At 37.4% G+C, this 13218-nt stretch overlaps 1 protein-coding gene across 1 annotated transcript in view; it reads left to right on the top strand.

Moving 5' to 3' along the window:
- Window positions 1-13218, top strand: part of SLCO6A1 (solute carrier organic anion transporter family member 6A1) — a 125749-nt gene that overhangs the window by 59101 nt on the left and 53430 nt on the right. The window lies entirely within an intron of this gene.

Below are 13218 nucleotides of genomic sequence, written 5' to 3'. Positions count from 1 at the left end.
ATGTCATAAAACAATATGTGTACTACTGTTTCATGAGAAACTATTTGTTCTGTAAGCCTTCACCTGAAGTACAATAAAAAAAGAAAAAGTAAAATCAGGGACAAATTTCACACCATCTGTCTAGTTGTCACACCACCTATCTAGTTGGATTACTCCCATTGTAGGTATAACTGCCCTCGAGTGCACATAAATAATGTGTCAGTTATCCCTCTGGGAAGCTCCCCCTGAGTAACCAATAGGAGCTTAATGTTTGAGAGATTTCTGTAGTCTTCTAGGGCTATATGATCTACTGATGGTGTTGCCTTAAATAATTGAAGATCTCTTATGGCCACCCCTGTGTTCTTGAATATACCATTTCCGTTTTGACAAATGAGGGTTTTCAAACATTGTTAGCTTTAAAGTCTAATTTGGCCCATCCCCAAGTGGGAATATCAGTCCAGATAGTGGGCAAGGACTCAAAGTATCATGGCTTAGGTTTCATCAAGAGCCCCTAGTAAGCTCACAGGTGCTTTTCAAAAGGTAGCCATGTCAGGGAGTCAATTAGTCCAATATCTCAAAGGATGCCTCTGAGTGGAGGCCGCCTCCCTTTGCCAGTTGCTCCAGGCCATGAGATCATAATTCATGGAGGCTTGTAGCTCAAAGGGGTCACTGAGTTTGTGGCATCCCAATGCCGGGAGCATGCTGTTGTTTTCTCATCAGTTTCCAATGTAGGTTTGGGCCAAACTCACAATTTGCAGGTTAGCTGATATAAAAGACAAGGTAGAATGCCCAAGTGAGGCACATATTGTCTCCAGTACCTAAAGAGTCCAATGTAGTGCTGGGCTTCCTTTTTTCATTGGCAGCAGGAGTGGGGAGGTAGCAGGTGTTTTTTTTTTTTTTGACTGCCAGAGGGAGAGTATTATGTATGTGGAATCTATCCACATAGTCCCAAAAATAATCTTGATGAGCAGTCTCCTGAATTTTGTTGAGGTTTATCAGCTACCCTTGCTGGCAAGATGAGATAACACCAGATCCATGGCCACTGAGTCTGAAGCTTGTCCAACTGGACATCATATATTAGTAAAAGCTTTCAGCGTCAAGAGGTAGTGGTACTCACAGTAAATCCTGATGTACTTACTGGTAACAAATAGCAGGGGAGTTTAAGTACTTCTGTAGGAGTACTATAAATGTATATTTGTGGCCTTGCCACATGAATAAGGATTGGACTTTGTCCTTGGGTGTCAATGAGATATAAAAGAATACTTTGGCAATGTCCAAGACAGCATACCAAGTGCTATCAATCTGTCAATTTATTTAGTTACAGTCACAGGGGCTGTAGGAATTTAGTTGGTAGAATCCACTGTAAGCCTACAGCTCCTGTTAACTTTTTTCCCTGGCCATACAGGTCTGTTGAATTAATATATTGTATCTCTTACTACTTCTGCTGCCTTTGAGTCCTTAAAGTTGGGATTTTCCTTTTTCCTCCTGGAATTCTATGCTGTTACTGTTAAACCACCTGGGAGGATACAGAGAACAGTTTGGGTAGCAATTTATGTATCCCAATAGCACTTCTGGACTTCAGGAGAAATTCACAGTACAGGCTTGTAAATTATAAATACCAATTCTGCATTCCAAAACTAGAGCCATGACAGTATATTGAAGCCACAACAATGGTACATTCAGACAAGGTCCAAAGGTCATTTTACCTTCTTTTCTGGGACATTAAGAGTCCAAATTCTATTCAGTCCCTCATCTATGTTTTCACGAGGGAATCTGCAGCCAGGACACACTGTAAAAAAATGTTAAAAGAGTTTTTACTGTTGTCTCCAAATGGATCTAAAATTGGCAGGAGGAAAGACTGTAAGAGGAGCTGAGCCCTAAAACAGCCTATGTGTTGCCACTGCATCTTAACAAAGCAATTATGCATCACACTCCCTCATCTCTCAAACAAACCAGCTAAAGTTCTAATGATTCACCTTGTTTCTGCCTATAGCAGTTGTAAATTTTCCTCCTTTTAAACTCAGTGTAGTTGTACATCTCTATAACTGTTGTCTGAAAACATGAGGAATCTTCTGCCCAACCAGGAAGAAACTTAGTACTAGTTTTTAAAATAGGGGAGTCCTGAGACTAATTTCTAGATTGGCGAGGAAGTCCTCCAGCCTGGAAGAGAGTTAACAACAATCTTGGTACTCTTCATGGAACTGTCTTTGAATCTACTTGCTAGTACTTGGCCTGCAAACATCTCTTCACTTGCTCTTCATTAATGGCAATAGACTGGACTATATAATTTGGTCAGCATGTTCACTATTGATTCCTAGGACTTGCCTCAAAATCCTGTTAATTGGCCTAATAGGCCCCCATCTTCCCTCTTCCAGAGAGTCATGTCTGTGTCAGCATCCCATCCTTGTCACTAAAACTGCTAAATTCTGTGAAGGATTTCAGGTTTTATCCTATTTGCAGGCTAACAAGTTAGCCTATCATAGTTTAACGGATGCTGGTAGAAGACAAAAACCTCTTGGTCAGAGAGGAAAGACAGTTTATGACTCACAGCAATAGTAGTAGCTAGTGTATCACCAATTTTTTGCAACAGTTCCCTGAACCTCATTTCTCACAGGATAATGTGAAAGTGGGTCAGGTGACATTGCACATACATTGGGTTGCATTACAGGGGAGGTACCCTGAGCTTAAGGAACCAAATGGTTTATTATGGACTTCATCAGCCTGAGAGCAGAAGAGCTAGATGGTGCCCAGCTACTACCAGTGACCACCATGACAGAGAACACAACAGAGAGTCCCTAATGGAGCAGCAGAAAGGTGTGTGCAGAACTCAAATTCTAGTAAAAAGACTGGACTTAATGCTCTGACTGAGACTGGAGGAACCCCGGAAAGCATGGCCCCCGGAATCTCTGTCAGCCCAGAACTAAAACAATTCCCAAGGCCAACTCTTCAGACAAAGATGGGACTGGACTGTGGGACATAAAATGCTACTCGTGAACAGTGTGCTTCTTTGCTCAAGTAGATACATGGCACTAAATGGGCAGCTTCTGTCTGGAGGTGAGATGAGAGTGTTAGTAGCTGGTTGAATGGACACGGGAAATCGGGTGGAAAGGAGAAGTGTACTGTCACAGTATAGAAAGAGCAATTAGCGTCACATAACAATGTATGTATAAATTTTTGTATGGGAGACTAACTTGAAATGTAAACTTTCACTTAAACTACAACATAAACAAAAAAAGACATAACAGATGATTTATAATGGGCAATATCGTACTTGCTCTTTGATCCAGAGGTAGACATTGTCTTTATTACACTTGACAGCAAGCATGTCTTCTCTTAGTTCAGAGGGAGAAACTATCTCTAGCTTCCAGAGATATAAGCAAAACTGCATTGTGCCCTCAAGGGGGACACTATCTCTATTATTCAAAGCTATTAGCTATAGACATGTTTGTATCCAATGCAAATATACAAAGGTAATTTGGAACAAAAAGCAGTCAATGCTTCTGCTTGCAAGATCTACAGAGACATGAGAGACTCATGGAGAATTGTTATCTAACAAATATATCAGTGCTTATATTACATATACATAAACTAAAAATTATCAGAATGGGGGGAAAATCCAACTATCTTTTACTTGTAGGAGTCACTCCTTAAATATGGGAACATGAAAAGTTTGAAAGAAAAAGGGTAGAAAAAGCTATATTACACAAATGCTAACCAAAACAGAAGTTGGTGTAACTATAATAATTTTAAATAAAGTAGTCTTCAAAGCAAGGGTCATTCATTATTGTTATAAAGAAGGATAATTTATAATGACAGAGGAGTCAGCCTATGAGGTAGAGATCATAAGTATATATGTATATGCCATCAATAACATAGCTTCAAAATATGTAAGACAAAAATGTAACTGAAATAAAAAAAGGAAATAGATAAATTTATATTCACGGTGCAAGACTTTAGCATACCTCTCTTAATAGGCAACTGGAGGGAGACAAACTAAGGACAGAAGAGCTACACAACAAAATTAACAAACTCAATATATATGGAGCACTTCACCAGATAAGTTCAGAAAGCACTTTGTTCTCCAGTGTGCATAAACATTGACCATATGCTGGGTCATCAAGCAAGTTTCAATGCATTTCAAGTGTTTGAAATTATTCTGAATGTAATCTCTGACCACACTTGTATTAGACTGGAAATCAATAACAAAAAGTAACCATAGAAGGCTCACCAGGTTGGAAATTAAACATACACTTTTATTGGTAAAGGAAAAAAATCACAATGGAAATTATATGAACGTTCAATGTATCAAAACATATGGGATGCAGCTTAATCAATTAGAAGGACATGCTTACATTTGCAGAGAAGCAAGACTGAGAATCAGTGATCTAAGTTTCTATCTCAAGAAGCTAGAGAAAGAAAATCAAATCAACCCAAAGCAAGTAGAAGGAAGGGAATAATAGAATCAAGGAACTGATAAAGATGGTAAGAGAAATAGAAAACTACCATACAATAGAGAAAATCAATGAAGCCAAAAGTCAGCACAATGAAAACATTAATAAAATTGGTAAACCTTAGAAGGATTTAGCAAGAAAAACAAAACAAAACTCATACAAGTTATCAATATTAGGATTTAAAAATTTAGATATTACTCCAGGTCATATGGACATTAAAAATATAATAAAATATTATTTTGAATAATATCCTGTGTATAACTTTGACAATATTGATGAAACAGAAAAATTACATAAAGAACACAACTTGTTGTTGTTGTTGGGTGCCATCAAGTGGGTTTCGACTCATAGTGTCTCTATGTACAACAGAACAAAACACTGCCTGGTCCTGCACCATTCTCACAATCGTTGCTATATTTGAGCCCATTGTTGCAGCGACTGTGTCAGTACATCTCATTGAGGGTCTTCCTCTTTTTCGCTGACCCTTTACTAAGCATGATATCCTTCTCCAGGGATGGATCAGTGCAGATAACATATCCAAAGTATCACTGTCCTCCCTTCTAAGGAGCATTCTGGCTGTACTTCTTCCAAGACAGATTTATTCATTATATGGCAGTCCATAGTGCATTCAATATTGTTTGCCCAACACTGCAATTCAAAGGCATCAATTCCTGTCTTCCTTATTCATTGTCCAGCTTTTCCATGCATATGAAGTGATTGAAAATACCATGGCTTGGGTCAGGGGCACCTTAATCCTCAAAATGACATCTTTGCTTTTTAACACTTTAAAAAGTTCTTTTGCAGTAGATTTGCCCAGTGCAATGTGTCCTTTCATTTCTTGACTGCTGCTTCCATGGGTGTTGATTGTAGCTCCAAATAAAATGAAATCCTTGACAACTTCAATCTTTTCTCTTTTTATCATGATGTGGCTTATTGGTCCAATTGTGAGGATTTTTGTTTTCTTTTATTTTGAGGTGTAATCCATATTGAAGGCTGTAGTCTTTGATCTTCATCTGTAAGTGCTTCAAGACTTCTTTCACTTTCAGCAAGCAAGGTTGTGTCATCTGCATATTGCAGATTGTTAATGAGTCTTCAATCCTGATACAGTCTTCATATAGTCCAGCTTCTCAGATTATTTGTTCAGTATACAGACTGAATAAGTATGATGAAAGGATATGCCCCTGATGCACACCTTTCCTGACTTTAAACCACACAGTATCCCCTTGTTCTGTTCCAATGGGGACTGCCTCTTGATCTATGTACAGGTTCTGCACGAGCACAATTAAAGTGTTCAGGACTTCCCATTCTTAGCAATGTTATCCACATATGTTATGATCCACACAGTCAAATGCCTTTGCATAGTCAATAAAACACAAGTAACCATCTTTCTGGTATTCTCTGCTTTCAGCCAAGATCCATCTGACATCAGTAACAATATCCCTCATTCCACGTCCTCTTCTGAATCTGGCTTGAATTTCTGGCATTTCCCTGTCGATGTACTATTGCTACTGCTTTTGAATGATCTTCAGCAAAATTTTACCTGCGTGTGTTATTAATGATATTGTTTGATAATTTCTGCATCTGTTGGATCATCTTTCTTTGTAATAGTCACAAATATGTATCTCTTCCAGTTGGTTGCCAGATAGCTGTCTTCCAAATTTCTTGACATAGACGAGTGAGCACCTCCTGTACTGTATTCGTTTATTGAAACATCTCAGTTGATATTCCTTCAATTCCTGGGGGCTTGTTTTATGCCAATGCCTTCAGTGCAACTTGGACTTCTTTCTTTAATACCATTGGTTCTTGATCATATGCTATCTCCTGAAATGGTTGAATGTCAAATAGTTCTTTTGGTACGCTGTGCATTCCTTCCATCTTCCCTTGATGCTTCCTGCATAGTTCAACATTCTACCCATAAAATCTTCCAGTGTTGCAACTAGAGGCTTGAATTGTTTCTTAAGTTCTTTCATCCTGAGAAATACCAAGTGTGTTCTTCCTTTTTGGTTTTCTGACTCTAGGTCTTTGCACATTCATTATAATACTTTGCCTTCTCGAGGAGCCCTTTGAAATTTTCTATGGAGGTCTTTTACTTCATCATTTCTTTTGTTTGCTTTAGCTACAGTACATTGAAGAGCAAGTTTTAGAGTCTCTTTTGGCATCCATTTTAGTCTTTTCTTTCTTTCCTGTCTTTTTATTGACCTTTTGTTTCTTCATGTATGATGTCCTTGATGTCAACCCACAACTCATCTGGTCTTCAGTCATTAATGTTCAGTGCATCAAATCTGTTCTTGAAAAAGTCTATAAATTCAGGTGGGATATACTCAAAGTCTTACTTTGGCTCTTGTGGACTTATTTTCACCTTGAACTTCAGCTTCACCTTGAATTTGCATATGAGCAATTAATGGTCTCTTCCACATTTGGGCCCTGACCTTGTTCTGACTAATGATATTGTGCTTCCCTATCATCTCTTTCCACACATGTAGTAGATTTGATTCCTATGTATGCCTGCCGGTGAGGTCCATGAGTGTAGTCCACAGTTTTATGTTGTTGATAGAAGGCATTTCCAATAAATAAGTCGTTAGTCTCGCAGAATTCTATCACGTGATCTCTGGCTTCATTTCTATCACCAAGACCATATTTTCCAACTACTGATCCTTCTTTGTTTCCAACTTTTGCATTCCAATCACTAGTAATTATCAATGCATCTTGATTACATGGTTTGATCAATTTTAGACTGCAGAAGTTGGTAAAAATCTTCAGTATCTTCATCTTTGGCCTTAATGGTTGGTGCATAAATATGAAAAATAGTCGTATTAACTGGTCTTCCTTGTTGTTGTTAGGTGCTGTTGAGTCAGTTCCAACTCATAGTGAAACCATGTACAACAGAACGTAACACTGCCCGGTCCTGCGCCATCCTCATAATCATTTTTATGCTTGAGCCCATTGTTGCAGCCACTGTGTCAATCCATTGGTTGAGGGTCTTCCTCTTTTTCCATCACCATCTACTTTACAAAGCATGATGGCCTTCTCCAGGACTGGTCCCTCCTGTTAACATGTCCAAAGTATGTGAGACGAAGACTCGCCATCCTTGCTTCTAAGGAGCATTCTGGCTGTACTTCTTCCAAGACAGATTTGTTCGTTCTTCTGGCAGTCCATGGTATATTCAATATTGGCTGCCAACACCATAATTCAAAGGCATCAATACTTCTTCAGTCTTCGTTATTCATTGTCCAGCTTTCACATGCATACGAGGCAATTGAAAACACCATGGCTTGGGTCAGGCACACCTTAGTCCTTAAAGTGACATCTTTGCTTTTTAACACTTTATAAAGTGGTCTTTTGCAGCAGATTTGCCCAATGCAATGTGTTGTTCCATTTCTTGACTGTTGCTTCTATGAGTGTTGATTGTGGTTTCAAATAAAATGAAATCCTTGTCAACTTCAGTCTTTTCTCCATTTATCACGATGTTGCTTATTGTTCCAGTTGTGAGGATTTTTATTTTCTTTATGTTGAGGTGTAATCCATACCGAAGGCTGTGGTCTTTCATCTTCATCAGCAAGTACTTCAAGTCCTCTGTACTTTCAGGAGGCAAGGTTGTGTCATATCGCAGGTTATTATACTTCCTCGGACTCTGATGCTGTGTTCTTCTTCATATAGTCCAGCTTCTCAGATTATTTGCTCATATACAGATTGAATAAGTATGGTGAAGGGATACAACCCTGGCGCACACCTTTCCTGACTTTAAACCACGCAATATCTCCTTATTCTGTTTGAACGACTGCCTCTTGATCTAAGTACAGATTCCTCGTAAGCACAATTAAGTATTCTGAGTTCCCATTCTTCCCAGTGTTATCCATAATTTGTTATGATCCCCACAGTCGAATGCCTTTGCATAGTCAATAAAGAACAAGTAAACATCTTTCTCATATTTTCAGCTTTCAGCCAGGATCCATCTGAAATTAGCAATGATATCCCTAGTTCCACGTACTCCTCTGAATCCAACTTGAATTTCTGGCAATTCCCTGTCCATGTACTGTTGCTAATGCTTTTGAATGATCTTCAGTAAAATTTTACTTGTGTGTGATATTAATGATATTGTAATCATCAGTGCATCTTAGTTCTATGTTTGATCAATTTCAGACTGCAGAAATAGATAAAAATCTTGAATTTCTTCATCTTTGGCCTTAGTGGTTGGTGCATAAATTTGAATAATAGTCATAGTAACTCGTCTTCCTTGTAGGTGTATAGATCTGATCATATCACTGACAGTGTTGTATTTCAGAATAGACCTTGAAATGTTCTTTTTGATGATAAATGTGATGTCATTCCTCTTCAATTTTTCATTCCTGGCAAAGTAGACCATATTATTGTCTGATTCAAAATGGCCAATACCAGTCCTTTGCAGCTAACTAATTGCTAGGATATTGATCTTTATGCCTTCCATTTTATTTTTTACTTCTTTTGACTACTTCCAGTTTTCCTAGATTCATAGATTAGTTTTATTTCTTCCTTGAAAGAAAAATAAATCACTGATGAATCCATTTACATTTGGGCTTATGTTGTGAGAAGCTTTGTACTGATAGGTGCAATTTCTTTAAAAGATATCATACTACTTATATTTTCTATTTTTTGAAAACAACTTAAAAAATTGTGTGATCTCTGCTAGAGAGGTCAGGGTTTGTTGCTGAGCACCATCTAATTCTTCTAGGCTCAGGCTGGTGGAGGCTGTGGTTCATTAGTCCTTTGCGCTAATATTTTCCTTGTGTCTTTGGTTTTCTTCATTCTCCTTTTCTCTTGATGGGATGTCACCAACAGATGTATATTAGATGGCTGCTAGCAAGCCTTTAAGACCCCAGACACTATTTACCAAAGTATGATATAGAACATTTTCTTTTTGAACTATGTTATACCAGTTGACCTAGATATCCCGCAAGACCATGATCCCCAGCCCTCAACCCTAGCAACTCAGTCCTTCAAAGTGTTTTGATGTTTCTAGGAAGCCTCTATGACTTTGCCTTGGTCAGGTTGTACTGACTTACCCTATATTGCATGTTGTATTTACCTTCACTAAAGTTAGCACTTGTCTACTATCTAGTTAATGATTTCCCTTCCCACCCCTCACTTCCCCTGTAACCATCAAAGATTGTTTTTATCTTTGTTGAAATATTTTCTTGAGTTTTTATAATAGTGCTCTCATACAGTATTTGTCCTTTTATGATTGACTTATTTCCCTCAGCATAATGCCCTCCAGATTCATCCATGTTGTGACATGCTTCACAGATTCATCATTGTTCTTTATCTTTGCATAGTATTCCATAGTGTGTATGTACCATAATTTATTTATCCACTCATCTGTTGAGGGGCACTTAGGTTATTTCCATCTTTTGCTATTGTGAATAATGCTGCAATGAACATAGGTGTACATATGTCTATTTATGTGACAGCTCTTACTTCTCTAGAATATATTCCTAGGAGTAGGATTGCTGGATCCTATAGTATTTCTATTTCTAGCTTTTTAAGGAGGCACCATATCATTTTCCATAGTGGTTGTACCATTTTACATTTCCACCAGCAGTGCATAAGAATTCCAATCTTCCCCACAACCTCTCCAACATTTATTATTTTCTGTTTTTTGTGGTTTTTTTTTGGTTTGTTTGTTTGTTTTGATTAGTGCCAGTAATGTTGGGATGAAATGGTATATCATTGTAGTTTTGATTTGCATTCCTCTTGATGTCTAATGATCTCGAGCATTTCCTCATATGTCCGTTAGCCTTTTAAATGTCTTCTTTGGTGAAGTGTCTGTTCATATCCTTTGCCTATTTTTTAGTGGGATTATTTGTCTTTTTTTGTGAAGGTGTTGAAGTGTTTTATACATTTTGGAGATTAGATCCTTGTTGGATATGTCGTAGCCAAAAAATTTTTCCCAGTCTGTACGTTCTCTTTTTACTCTTTTGGTGAAGTCTTTTGATGAGCATAAGTGTTTAATTTTTGGGAGCTCCCAGTTCAGTTATCTAGTTTATCTTTTGGTGTTTGTGCATTGTTAGTTATGGCTTGTATTCTATTTATGCCATATATTAGGACCTGTAGTGTTGCCCCTCTTGTTTCTTCCATGATATTTATTGTTTTAGGTTTTATATTTAGTTCTTTGATCAATTTTGAGTTAGTTTTTGTGTATGGTGTGAGGTATGGGTCGTGTTTCATTTTTTTACAGGTGGACATCCAGTTTTGCTAGCACCATTTGTTAAAAAGACTGTCTTTTCCCCATTTAATGGACTTCGGTCCTTTGTCAAAGATCAGCTTATCATAGGTGAATGCATTTATGTCTGCGTTCTTAATCCTGTTCCATTGGTCTATGTATCTGTCATTGTACCAGTACCAGGCTGTTGTGACTACCAGGGCTGTATAGTAAGTTCTAAGATCTGGTAGTTTGAGGCCTCTTTTTTTGTTCTTTTTCTTCAATAATGCTTTGCTTATCCGGATACCTTTTTCCTTTCCATATAAAGTTGGTGATTAGTTTTTCCATCTCATTGAAGAATGCTGTCGGTTTGGATCGAGATTGCATTATATCTTTAGATCACTCTGGGTAGAACCGACATTTTCACATTGTTGAGTCTTTCTATCCATGAGTATGTTATATTTTTGCATTTATGTAGGTCTCTTTTGGATTCTTGCAGTAGTGTTTTGTAGTTTTCTTTGCATAGGTCTTTTTCATTTCTGGTTAGATTTATTCCTAAGTATTTTATCTTTTTAGGGGCTATTGTGAATGGTATTGTTTTCCTGATTTCCTTTTTGAAGTTCTCTTTATTGGTGTATAGTATTCCGACTGATTTTTGTATGTTGATCTTGTATCCTGCTAATCTGCTGCATCTTTCTATTAGTTCCAGTAGTTTTCTTGTGGAATCTTTGGGGCTGTCTATGTATAGTATATCATCTGAAAATAGGAATAGTTTTACTTCTTGCCGTCAAATTTGGATGCCCTTTATTTCTTTTTCTTGCCTTATTGCCCTAGATAGGACTTGAGCACAATGTAAATAGGAGTGGTGATGAAGGGCATCCTTGTCTTCCTCCTGTTCTCAGGAGAATGTTTTCAGCCTCTCTCTGTTGAGAATGATGTTGGCTGTTGGTTTTGTATAAATACCCTTTATTATGTTGAAGAATTTCCCTTCTATTCATTCCTATTTTAGTGAGAGTTTTTATCAGGAATGTGTGTGGACTTTATCAAATGCCTTTTCTGTGTCAATTGAGATGATCATGTGATTTTTTTGTTTGTTTTGTTTATGTGGTAGATTATGCTGATTGATTTTCTAATGTTAAACCATCCTTGCATACCTGATGTGATTCCCATTTGATCATGGAGTATTATTATTACTTTTTTATATGTTGCTGAGTTCTATTGGCTAGAATTTTTGCATCTATATTCATGAGAGATATTGTTCTGTAACTTCCTTTTTTTTGGTGTCTTTGCCTAGCTTTGGTTTAAGGTTTTGCTGGTTTCATAGAATGAATTTAAGAGTATTCCTTCCTTTTCTATGCTCTGAAATAGTTTGAGTTGTACTGGTGTAAGCTGTTCTCTGGATGTTTGGTAGAATTCTCCAGAGAAGTTGTCCAGGCTAGGGTTTCTTTTTGTTGAGAGTTTCTTTTTATTACTTCTTTGATCTCTTCTCTTGTCATGGTTCTGTTCAGATTTTCTATCTCACTTTGTGTTAATTTAGGTAGATAGTATGTTTCTAGAAATTTGTCCATTTCCTCTAGGTTCTGGAAATTTGTTGGAGTATAATTTTTCATAATATTATGTTAACGATCCTTTTTATTTCAGTTTGGTCTGTTGTAATGTTCAAATTTCTTTATTTTTTTACCTAATGCTCTTTTTGTATTCCCTGATCCCATCCAGGATATCACATTATATTTAATAGTCATGCGTCCTTAAGCTCCTATTGACTGTGACAGTTTCTTAGAGTTTCCTTATTTTGATAGTTTAGAGAATTGCTGGTCAGGTATTTTTTAGAATGCCCTGTATTGGAAAATGTCTCATGTTTTTCTCATGATTTGACTGGGATTATGGGTATTTAGAAGAAAGACCACAGGGGTAAAGTGCCGTGTACATCATGTCATATCAAAGGTACATACTGTCAACAATACTTATCACTGTTGAATTTGAGCTTGATCACCTGCCTGAAGTAGTTTTTGTTACGTTTCTGCACTGTATTCATTGTCTTTTAATTGCTCATTTTGGTTATTTGTTTCACCCTTTTTTCTTTTTGTTACTTACTGGGTGACTAACCTAGGACTCTCTTACAGTTAATGTACTCTTCAATTGTGTTTAGTCTGAAGATTTTCCTGGGATGTCGGTTTTTATTTTAATAATTGTATTTTTTAACATTTTTTCTTATTTCTTCTTTTTCCATCCATCTGTTCTTTTTTTCCATTTCTTTGTTTTTATTATTTCTTCTTCATTATTATTGTCTTAGTTATCTAGTGCTGCTATAACAGAAATACCACAAGTGGATGGTTTTAACAAAGAGAAGTTTATTTCCTCACAGTAAAGTAGGCTAAAAGTCCAAATTCAGGGCATCAGCTCCAGGGGAAGGCTTTCTCTCTCTGTCGGCCTTCTTCTCATCAGTGTTCCCCTGGACTAGGAGCTTCTCCATGCAGGGACCCCGGGTTCAAAGGACACGCTCTGCTCTGGCACTGCTTTCTTGGTGGTATGTGGTCCCCGTCTCTCTGCTCACTTCTCTCTTTTATATCTCAAGAGATTGCCTCAGGATACAATCCAGTCTTGTAGATTGAG

Source organism: Trichechus manatus, unplaced genomic scaffold, assembly GCF_000243295.1.
Source record: "Trichechus manatus latirostris isolate Lorelei unplaced genomic scaffold, TriManLat1.0 scaffold00032, whole genome shotgun sequence".
NCBI lineage: Eukaryota > Metazoa > Chordata > Mammalia > Sirenia > Trichechidae > Trichechus > Trichechus manatus.
This window is presented reverse-complemented; position numbering and strand designations above follow the sequence as displayed.